At 44.7% G+C, this 12,083-nt stretch overlaps 1 long non-coding RNA gene across 1 annotated transcript; it reads left to right on the forward strand.

Moving 5' to 3' along the window:
* Nucleotides 1-1,215: 1,215 nt before the first annotated feature.
* LOC140479197 (uncharacterized) lies at nucleotides 1,216-9,705 on the forward strand. The gene is made up of 3 exons (XR_011960970.1): nucleotides 1,216-1,268; nucleotides 3,079-3,185; nucleotides 9,672-9,705. It is a non-coding gene; the product is annotated as an uncharacterized lncRNA (long non-coding RNA).
* The last annotated feature ends 2,378 nt before the right edge of the window (nucleotides 9,706-12,083 follow it).

Raw genomic sequence — 12,083 nt, forward strand, 5'->3', positions numbered from 1 at the left:
ATAGAATCTCGACAAACAGATTACTTACAGTGTGTAAACAGGCCCTGTGGCCCAACAAGTCCACACCGATCCGCCAATGCACAACCCACCCAGACCCATTCCCCTACATTTACCCCTTCACCTAACACTACAGGCAATTTAGCATTGCCAATTCACTTAACCTGCACTTTTTTTTTGGATTGTGGGAGGATACCAGAACACCTGGAGGAAACCCACGCAGACAACGTGCAAACTCCACACAGAGAGTCACCTGAGGCAGGAATTAAACTCTGGCACTGTGAGACATCAGTGCTAACCACTGTGCCACCCACATAATATAAGGGGTGATCTTATGGAAACAAGATTCTGAGGAGCTTGACAGGGTAGATGTTGACTAGATCTTCTTGCACCAATGAAGTCTCAAACCAAACATTACAAAAGGGAACATTCATTTTGTAAAAAATGTAAAGAATTTTTTTCTCTCAGTGAATGGCTAGAATTTTCTAGCCCAAACAATTGTGAAAGTTAAATGTGGTAGGGGAATGGATCTGGTTGGATTACTCTTCAGAAGGTCAGTGTGGCTTGTTGGGCCGAAGGGCCTGTTTCCACGCAGTAGGAAATTTATGATTCTATCTCAAATTATTCTAAAAGAGGGCAGGTAGATTTTTGAAATATTGAGCAGTTGAGGGCTATGCGGATCAAGCATAAAAGAGGTGTTGAGGTCTGGGTTGATGATCAGCCATGATCTGATAGAATGGGGGAACAAGCTGAAGGGAATGAATGCCCTACTCCTGCTCCAATTCCTTGAGGCTCCATTTCATGCTTCTATTTATCTCCAAAGAAGAGTGTGATACAATGAGCTGAAGATCTCAGATGTTGTGAAAATGGTGTGTTTATGTACTGGTTCAGATGGCATTCATTCATCAATCACAGCTATGCAGTCATGAGTAGGAAGGCAATTCCCTCCATGAATAAAGGAAATCTACTGCAGAGCTCACACAAATGGATCCTTCCCCACAGTAAACTCTCCCATCACATTACCCAACATATCAGCAAAAGCAGGACGCACTGCGCATGCTCTAACCAACAAAGGGACCCCGGGTGATTGATGTCAGCTCCGGACCAATGAAAGGACTGTGGGCGGATCTGGAGGACCCGGCGGAAGGTTGGTCCTCCAACCAATCAAAGTGAACGAGAGGCAGAATGAGACTAAACCACGTGATCACCCTGGCGCGTGGTGTAGAGTCGCTGTAATGGATCCCCAGGAGGTTATGGAGCGAAAGGATACGGTAAGGAAAGAAATAAATAAATCAAGGCTGTCTGTGGAACCGCAGGAGGTGAGAGAGATTCTGTATGAGTGAAGAGGTTTTACAAACAAAATATGCACATCGGAAAACACAAATTTGAATGTCCCAGTCTCGTGTTTTCAGTAAACAAGGAATTGCCTCAGTGTGGCTGCAGGCATGAGTGTGCGCCGCCATCTTTATTTGGGGCAAGAATTCACTGGACACGTGCGGAGCCACCAGCTTTGTAGGGGGCAAGGTGCAGCCAGGCGCATGTGCAGCCTTTCTCTGGTACAGAGTCATTGGGCAGGATTTACACAGAGAACATTCAAACTCAGAGAAATGGATGTTTATTTCTGGATTTGTTTCGTCCTTCATTTAAATGACTTGCTGTCGTAACTGAGTTTGCAGGTCATTCAAAATGGAGATATTGTGCATAGTGAAGAAGGTTACCTCCGGTTACAGTGACATATCGATCAGATACGGATTAATTTCGATAAATGTGAGATGCTGCATTTTGGAAAAGCAAGTCAGGGCAGGACTTATACACTAGGGGAAAGTGAAGACTGCAGATGCTGGAGATCAGAGCTGAAAAATGTGTTGCTGGAAAATCACAGCAGGTCAAGCAGCATCAAGGGCTCATGTCCGAAACGTCGATTCTCCTGATCTTTGGATGCTGCCTGACCTGCTGTGCTTTTCCAGCAACACCTTTTTCAGCCCAGGACTTATACACTGAATGGCAAGGCCCTGGAGACGCTTGCGGAACAAAGAGACCTTGGACTGCAAGATCACAGTCCTTGTGAGTCAAGTTGCAGGTAGATAGGATGATGAAGAAGGTGTTCAGTGTATTTTCCTTTTTTGGTTAGAGCATTGAGCATAGGATATGGGAGGTCATGTTGCTGTACAGGACATTCGTTAGGCCACATTTGGAATATTGTGTGCAATTCTGGCCTGCCTCCTATCAGAAGGGTGCTGTGAAATTTGAAAGATTTCATAAAAGACTTACAAGGATGTTGTTAGGTTTGGAGGATTTGAGCTGCAGGATGAGGCATAAAAGGCTGGGGCTGTTTTCCCTGGAGTGCCATAGGTTGAGCAGTGATGTTATGGAGGTTTATACAATCATGAGGAGCATGAACAGAGTAAATGAACAAGATGTTTTCCCTCGAGTAGTGTCCAAAAGTAAAGGACATTGCTTTAGGGTGAACGGAGCAAAAATTCAAAGGGGCCTAACGGGCAACTCTTTCATGCAGTGGGTGGAATGAGCTGCCAGAGGAAGTGGTGGAGGCTAATACAATTAAAACTTGTTGAAGGCATCTAACTAGACACATCATACGATAAGGAAGTGTTTGTAGGGATATGGGCCAAGTACTGGCAAATGGGAATAGATTAGGTTCGGATACCTGGTTGGCATGGATGAGTTAAACCGAGGGGTCTGTGTCGGTGCTATACATCTCTATGACTGTGGGATCATAACAGCTTATACAGCTGTGCTTCATCTCTGGGCTCCCTTATGACCACTTTGTCAATATCTAGCTTGCTCAGTATAGAACAATGGGTGTATTTTTGGTCTGTTTAGTATTTTACGATTACTTTTACAGACATTTTTGTAAGTTAATTTTTCTCTGCTGCCCAGCCCCTGACCATGTGCTACTTATTAATTATTTTTTCTGGAAAATCTTTGACAGTCAAGAATTCTTTTTTCCAATAAGCAAGTGTATTTTCCTTCCATTTCTGACTATCAAATTCTGCATCATTTTCATTCCCTGTAATCCATTTTGCACTCCCTGAAACACCAACTGTGTTTCTCCTTCCACAGATACCAGTGATTAATGTCAAAGCCCTGTTGCCTGTGGAGAGGGTGATGTTTGACTTTCTTGTACAGCTGCAGTTTCTGTGGTGAAGGTGCTCCCACAATGTGGTTGGGTAAGAGACATTACAGAGTATTCTTTACAGCAACAGTGATGATTTGAAGGTAATGTCCAAATCAAGAACAGTTTATAGTTTTATCATCATGCTTATAATTTCACAAAAATATTTTTGGGAACTTTAGACATAAGGTCAGAGACTGATGCTATTAGGTCAGGTGACCAAAACCATTGCCAAATAAGCAGGCTTTGAGGACTGTCTTAAAGGGGGAAAGCAGACCTGTGAGGTTTTGGCTGCGAATTTCAAAAAACGTTGCTTTGGCAACTGTAAAAGCAGCCATACAGGTGAAGTAATGAATTAACAGATCATTGGGAGTCTTGAACAGAATGGGTTGTCGAGGTCTTCAAGGATGTGTGATGCAGCGAGCTAGGAATGATCACAACCAGGAATTAAATCAAGAGTGAGAATTTTAAATTGAAGGATGTGGGCCGGATGCTGGCAGGTGAGATGAGATTGGGTTGGAATATCTGGTCGGCATGGATGGGTTGGATTGAAGGGTCTGTTTCCATGCTGTACATCTCTGTGGCTCTATGTTGTTGATTATGAATAGGAGCCTTTTGATGGATCAACAAGTTTTGGTACGAGGGAGTACTTGGGCAGCAGAGATTTAGTTTTTCTTAAGATTACAGGGAGATTGAATGTGGGAAGCTGGCCAGGAGTTTGTTTGGATACTGAAGTCTGGAGATAACACAAGGTGGATAAGAGTATATGAGCTGAGACAAGGTTAGAATCAGCGAGAAATAGTGATCTTGGAGTGGGACTAGTCTGTCACCCTCACCTCACCTCTGCGATTCAGTTAGTTGCTAGATTGTGAATCGGGAGCTGAGTGGCCCTGGTGGAGCCTAAAATGAGTGTCACTCAGCTGGCTGTTGCTGAGCAGCTGTGGCTTGGTAGCCCTGTTGATGACATCTTCCATCACTTTACTGCTGATCGAGTGTGGACTGATAGATGGAACTTGCCTGGGTTGGATTGCCCTGTGTTTTTGTGTTGAACATCCCTGGGCAATGTTCCACATTGTCGGTAGATGCCAGTGCTGGAGTGGTACTTGGTTTGGTGGGTGGCAAGTTCTGGAGCACAAACCATCAGTATTATTGCCAGAATATTGGTAGGGCCCATAGCCTTTGCACTACTTAACCATTTCTTGATGTTATTCAAACTGAATCACACTGGCTTAAAACTCACATCTGTGATGTTAGAAACTACTGGTTAAGATGGATCATCCCACTTTGCACTTCTGGCTGAAGATTGCAGCAAATGCTGTCATCTTATCTGGTGCATGGGTGTGTGAGGCCCCTCCATCAGTAACGGTGGGGATATCTGTGATGTTTCCTCCAGTGAGTTGTTTAATTGTCCATCACTGTTCACAACTGGGTGTGGCAGAACTGCAGAGCTCCGATCTATTCCATTGGATGTAGGATCACTTAGCTCTGTTGCTTGCTGCTGATCCTGTTTGACATGAAATACCTTCCGGAAATGGTTTAAGTAGAATCCAAAGAGATTAAACAAATATATCACAGACAAAAGATGAACTGGACCAGAGAATAGGACACCTTAAAGATTAACGAGGCTGTCTATGGAACCACCGGGGATGGGAAAGATATGCGAATATTTCATGTCCTTTTTATTGGAGAAAGATATGGAAGCTCGAGAGTTTAGAGAAATAAAGAGAGAGAACTTGAAAAGTGTCCATGTTACAGTGGAGGTGTTACTGGATGTCTTGAATCGCATCAAGGTGGATAAAGCCCTGGGACCTGATCAGATGTATCCCGGAACTTTCTGGAAATCTAGGGAAGTGATTGTTGGGCCTCTCCTGAGGTATTTTTATCATTGATAGTTACAGGTGAGGTGCCATTATTTTAAAAAGGTGATAAGGAGAGGCCATGGAACAAGAGAACAGTGAGCCTGAAGTCAGTGGCAGGGAAGTTGTTGGAAGGGATTCTGAGGGACAGGATATCCATCTATTTGGAAAAGTAAGGAATAATCATTGACTGTTGTCAATGTGGAGCTGAAAATGTGTTGCTGGAAAAGCGCAGCAGGTCAGGCAGCATCCAAAGAACAGGAGAATCAACGTTTCGGGCATCAGCCGTTCTCAAAACGTCGATTCTCCTGTTCCTTGGATGCTGCCTGACCTGCGCTTTTCCAACAACACATCTTCAGCTCTGATCTCCAGCATCTGCAGTCCTCACTTTCTCCTGTTGTCAATGTGGCTTTGTACGTGCACAATCGTGTCTCACTAACTTGACTGAATGTTTTGAAGTGACAAAGAAAATTGATTAAACCAGGCTATGAACGTTCTTTATATGGACATTCAACAAAGTTCTACAAAGCAGACTGGTTAGCAAGGTTACATAACATGGAATGAAAGGAGAACAAGCCATTTGGGTACAAAACTGGCTTGATGGTAGGAGACAGAGGGTGATGATGGAGGTTTGCTTTGTGGACTGGAGGACTGTGAGCAGCAGTGTGCTACAAGGATCGATTATTGGGTTCTTAAATAAATGACTTGGATGTGAATATGAGGTATGGTTAGTAGGTTTACACAAGACACCAAAATTGGAGGTATAGTGGACAGCGAAGAAGGTTAGTTCAGAATAGAACAGGATCTTGATCAGATGGGCCAGTGGAGCAAGGAATGGCAGATAGAATTCAATTTAGATAAATGTTAGCTGTTGGCTTTTGGAAAGGCAAATCAGGGCAGGACTTATACACCTTACTGGTAAGGTCCTGGGGAGTGTTGCTGAGCAAAGAGACCTTGGAGTGAGGGTTCATAGTTCCTTGAAAGTAGAGTCACAGGTAGGTAAGGGAGTGAATGCAGCGTTTGTTATGCTCTCCATTATGTTGTGGCTGTACAGGACATTGATTAAGGCTCTTCTGGAATTCTGTTTTCAGTTCCAATCTCCCTGTTCCAGGAATGATATTGTGAAACTTGAAGCATTTCAGAAAATGTTTGCAAGGACTTTGCCAGAGTTGGACAGTTTGAGGGCAGTGCATGTTTGGAGTGAGCTGCCAAGGTGGAGGCTAATACAATTACAACATTTTAAAAGACATTGATGAAGCCACTTCTCGTATTCTGTTTTCAGTTTGAATTTCCCTGTTCAGGGAAGGATGTTGTGAAGCGTGAAAAGGTTCGGACAAGATTTATAAAAACGTTGCCAGGTTTGGAGGATTTGGGCTACAGGGAGAGGCTGAATAGGTTGGGGTTAATTTCCCTGGAGAGTCCAAGACTGAGAGGTGACTTCATGGGGATTTATAAAATCACGAGGGGCATGGATAAGGTGAGCAGCAGCGGTTCTTTTTCCTGAGGTTAGATGGGTCCAAAACTAGAGCACATGGTTGAGAGGGCAACGATTTAAAAGGAATCTAAGGGCAACGTTTTCAAGCTGAGTGTGGTGTGTGTATGGAATGAGCTGCCAGATGAAGTAGTGGAGGCTGATAAAATCACAACATTTAAAAGGCATCCGATTGGGTACGTGAACAGGAAGGGTTTTGATGGATACAGGTCAATAGCTGGCAAATGGGACTCCAGTAGTTTAGGATTCCTAGTTGGCATGGATGAATTGGACCGAAGTTCTGTTTCTGTGCTGTATATGTCTATGACGTTAATAAACTAAGATGCATTCCTCTTTTGTGGAGAGTAAGCTGAAGCACAGTTAATTGTCCTTGGAGCTGAGAAGGTGAAGCAGTGTTTTTGACCTGGTGCAGATTTGGTTCCAAGGTCTTGAATTTGAGGAGAGAGAGGAATTGTTAACACTGTCATAACTTTTAGTAACTACTTTCAAGTAATTGGCAAATAATACAAAGTGAAAATGTGAACATTATTGTACTCAGTAAGTTCTGAGCATCTGGAACAGTCTGAATGAAACAGATTCAGCAGGTATTCTGAAAGAGACTTGGAATTTTAATTTTTAAGGAAAGATTTGGGGGGCTGTGGGCAAATAGGAGGGGATTTGGGACAGATTTGCAGCATCTCCAGAGGGAGAGAGTACAGCCCCAATGGGCTGAATAGCCCCCAGGCCCTGTGCTCTGTGGTACTGCCCCATTCACTGTGAATGATGAAGCTCATCCCAGGGCAGAGAGAGGGATTAGCCCTCCACTCTCATCACAATGGGGCCCGGCTGATTGACGGCAGCTCCAGACCAATGGGAGGAGAGTCTGTGTGGTCCTGCAGCCAATGGGAGTGAATGAAGGGTGTGGCCAGCAAGATGACACCTGTCCATGAGCTGTGCAGGTGCCGTGTCACTGGGTGGGGTTGGGAGAGACAGCAGAGACTGGGACAGAGGCTGTTGGACCTGAATTACAAACTCCCGGTAAATTAGAACCAAAAAACTGTGGAAGATGTAAATCAGAAAAAACAACCAGGAGGTTCTGGAAAAGCTCAGCAGGTCTGGCAGTATCTGTGATGAGAAATCAGAGTTAACATTTCAGATCCGGTGTCCCTTCCTCAGAACTGATACTGAGAGAAAAAAATGTTGGTTTATATGCAGAAGGAAGGGTTTAGGGGAGGATGTAAGGAGTAAAGGATAGGTGGGGATAGAGCGAGAAGAAGGGTTGGATAAAGGAGTGGATAACGATCTGGCTGGGGGAGGGCTACTAGCTGTTAGTGGAAACTGTTAGTGGCTAACCATAGGTAGTGTGTAATGACAGGCTGTGAGAACAAGGACTGGTGTGTGGGGTAGGGGGGCTAGGACATGGGGTTGCTAAACTACGGTTAGCCACTAACTGTCTCCGTCATAAGCTGTTCTCCACAGACATCACTCCATGATTGGAGCTGCAGAGGACAGAGTTGCAGATGGGCGGCACGGTGGCATAATGGTTAGCACTGCCGCCTCACAGCGCCAGAGACCCGGGTTCTATTCCCACCTCAGGCAACTGTCTGTGTGGAGTTTGTACATTCTCCCAGTGTCTGCGTGGGTTTCCTCCCACAGTCCAAAAATGTACAGGTTAGGTGAATTGGCCATGCTAAATTGCCCATCGTGTTAGATGTAGGGGAATGGGTCTGGATGGGTTGCTCTTTAGACGGTTTGTCTGATCTAAAAACCTCTTGAATATCCTTCCCAACCCCCTCTATACTCCTCAAAGATGTATCTTAAAGTTGTTCTCTTTAATCAACATTTCCAGCATTCGTGAAGCACTTTAGGAGATTTGTCAGTGTGAAAGGCTCCATACAATGCAGGTCGTTGTTGTTAATGTCTGACATTTGGAGAAACAGGAATGAACACTCTCTCTCTTATACCTGATGAACAGCAGCAAAAGCAGGAAGCACTGAGCATGCTCCAGCCCACAAAGGGCCTCTGGTGATTGATCTCAGTGCAGGACCAATAAAAGGATGGGGATGGGGCTGGAAGACAAGGTCGTGCCGGTTGGTCTGAGTGAATGAGGGGCGTGGCTACACTCAACCACGTGATAAGCCTCTCGATTAGTGGTGCTGCAAGAGCACAGCAGTTCAGGCAGCATCCAAGGAGCAGCAAAATCGACGTTTCGGGCAAAAGCCCTTCATCAGGAATAAAGTGATACCACGTGATAAGCTTCACTGGCAGCACTGTGATGTTGTGATCAAGGCATTGGAAATGTGTGAAGGTGCAGGGTATGGTTAAGGAAAGACATATTGATCAGGAAGAGAAGGAAATTTTAATGGAACGGGCTGAGACGTTTTACAGAACTTAGTGCACATCGGAAAACACAAATTTGAAAATCCCAGGCCTGTGTTTGTGGCAAACGGGAAAATGCTTCAAATAGTGAAAGGTGTGAGTGATTGCCGCCATTTTATTGGGGGCAGTGATCCAAGGGACATGTGTGTGGCTGCCAACTTTGAGAGGGGCAAGCTGTAGGGGGACGCATGCACAGCCTTCCTTGGCAGGGAGTGATAGGGCAGGATTTACACAGTGTCAGAGTCAGGATGTTTTCAATGACAAAGAGTGTGATGCTAGAAAAGCACAGCAGGTCAGGCAGCAGCTGATTGGTGGGAAGGAAGATGGAAACGTAGGACAGGTCAAAAGGGCAGTGCCGAGTTGGAAGGCTGGATCTGGGATAAGGTGGGTGGAGTGGAAATGAGGAAACTGGTGAAATCCACATTGATCCCATGTGGTTGGAGGATCTGAACACAGATGATGAGGCGTTCTTCGTCCAGGCATCAGATGCCTGGGATTTGGCGGTGGAGGTCGCCCAGGACCTGCATATCTTTGGTGGAGCGGGAAGGGGAGTTAAAGTCTTTGGGCACAGGCTGTTTGGCTTGTTTAGTGTTTTACTGTTACTTTCACAGACCTTTTGTAAGTTAATTTTCCTCTGCTGCCCAACCCCTGACAATGTGCTGCTCTCTCAACGGACTAAATTTTCCACAGTATCTTTGCCAGTGAATAAATCTTTTTTTCAACAAAAGAGTGCATTTTCCTTCCATTTCTGACCATCAAATTCTGTAACATTCTCACTTCCTGTAATGCATTTAGCACTCCCTGAAATATCAACTATGTGTTTCTCTCTCCACAGACACCAGTGATTAATGCCAAAGCCCCATTGCCTGCGGAGAGGGTGATGTTTGACTTCCTTGTACAGCTGCAGTTGGTGTGGTGACTTGGGTAAGAGATGTTACAGATTATTCACTCAGTGACAGTGAAGAGTTGACAGTGTGTGTGCAAATCAACAACGGTTTGTATTTTTATCATTTTTATAATTTCACAGAAATTGAGAATTTCTGACATAAGGCCACAGATGGGGATATTAGGTCAGGTGATCAAAAGTATTGCCAAATAAGCAGGTTTTCAGGAATACATTAAAGGAGGAAAGCAAGTCTGAGAGGGTCAGGGTGCGAATTCCAGACTTTGTTCGCTTGACCGTGTCGAAACAGCCAGACTGGTGAAGCAATACATAAATGCATCTTTGGGAGTCTGAAAGAAAATGAGTTGTCGAGGTCTCTCAGGTTGTGTGGTGCAGGGAGACAGGGATGTTCACAGCCAGGAATTACATCAAGGGAGAGAATTTTAAATTGTTGCTTGGAAGGAGCCTTTTGATGAATCAACAAGTTTTGGTACAAGTGAGCACTTGGGCAGGAGGGTTTTAGATACTCTTGAGATTACATGGAAGTTGAATGTGGGAGGCTGGCCAGGACTGTGTTTGGGTAACGTAGTCTGGAGATAACACAGGGATGGATGAGTATTTCAGTAAATGAGCTGAGACGAGGGTGGAGTTGGGTGATGTCACTGATGTAGAAATAGCAGTTTTGGAGTCGGGCCCCTCCTCATCACTCCCCCTCCCCAATTCACAAATATTGTTCCTTGTTCTGTCTGTCTTTTCTGGTTATGTCCTTCTCTCCAATTCTACTAAGAACTAATATTTGACCTCAAGATTGTTCGAAAATCCTGCTCCATCTCCACTCTCCCTTTCCTTTCTGAATTCCTCATATGTGGTGTCCATCCAGGATCTATCTTTGTCCCCTCCTGTATCTCACCTACATACTGCCAGGAGGTGACATCGTATTGGTTTCCCATGTACACTGACAATGCCCAGCTCTCTCTCCCTATCAGCCCTCTCCATTGCTCCACTGTTACTCATTCATCAAACTGCTTACCACACGCCTACAAATCGATTGGCTGCAATTTCCTCCACTGAAACACTGCAATGGTTAAACCCAGTTGCTATTACAAATTCCTTTCCCTTACTGCTGAGCCCCTCCCTCTTACTGGGAAATGCCTGAGGCAGAACTTAACAATATTGCTCTCATGTTCTGACCCCAAGGTGACCTTCTGATCAGACATCTACACAATTGCAAACACCTGGAATTCCAATCTCTAAAATGTTGCTTTTCTCCACCTCACCCCAGCTCCATTGCTCCTGAAACCCCTTACCCATGTCTGTGTTGCATTAAAGTTGACAAATCTAAAACAGAACCCTTGATTCTGCAACTGACCCAGAATCTGGTTCTAGGTTCCCTCATGATGGGACACATCCTCTCAGTATTTACCCTGTCATACCCCTTAATACGCCTATATGTTTCAATAAGATCACCTCTCATTCTCCCCCAAATCCAATGAGTCCAGTCCCAACTTCTTCAGCCTTTTCTCAAAAGATAGTCCCTGCAAACCAGGGATCATCCCAGTAAATCTTCTCTGAATGCTTCCGATGAAGTGATGTATTTCCTTAAATAAAGGGACCAAAATTTCCTCTCATTACTCCATATGTGGTCTCACTCGCATATATAAAGTGGCTCTCAGGTATATACTCCAAACTCATACTGCAAATCCCCTGAAATCAGGAATAATATTCCATTCCCCTTCCTGATGACCTGTTGTAACTGTGTGCTAGCTTTCTGTGTTTCCTGCACAGTTACCCCCGGTCCCTTTTGTGTTGCAGCTTTCTACAGTTTCCACCATTTAAATAGTCCTCTGTTCTTTTATTACCTCCTCCAAAATGAACAACTTCACATTATCCCAAGTTATGCTCCATTTACCAACTTGTCCACTTCTCCGAATCCATCTCTGTAAACTGTTTATATTCCTTTTGGAAGTTTACTGTTCTACATTTTCTAGGAGACTCCCCCCTCATTCTAAATCTTTCCAGGGAGCACCAGGCAGTGGGAAGCATGCTGAGTTGCTGTCTTTTCAGAGAGACTCTTTGGAATGACTGGGAGGATCTTGCTGCCCTTTGGTCAGAATGGAGACAACTTGCCCATCGAGCTGCATGAGCCTTTCACCCCCCCCCCCCCATGTCTTATTGATGAGGCACAGCGGCAGAACGGAAGGAAAGAAAAGGAAGGAAATCCTGCTCTCTACATCTCACTGACTCTTGGAACATTCTGTGCCATGTGTCAAAGATCTGCCCTGTTCAATCACATGAAGTCCCAAGTTGGAAACTCATAGAAACCCACACAGATTTCCCCCTGAACTGACTACTGACCTCCACAAG

This window comes from Chiloscyllium punctatum, chromosome 6, assembly GCF_047496795.1.
Source record: "Chiloscyllium punctatum isolate Juve2018m chromosome 6, sChiPun1.3, whole genome shotgun sequence".
In the NCBI taxonomy this organism is placed as follows: Eukaryota; Metazoa; Chordata; class Chondrichthyes; order Orectolobiformes; family Hemiscylliidae; genus Chiloscyllium; species Chiloscyllium punctatum.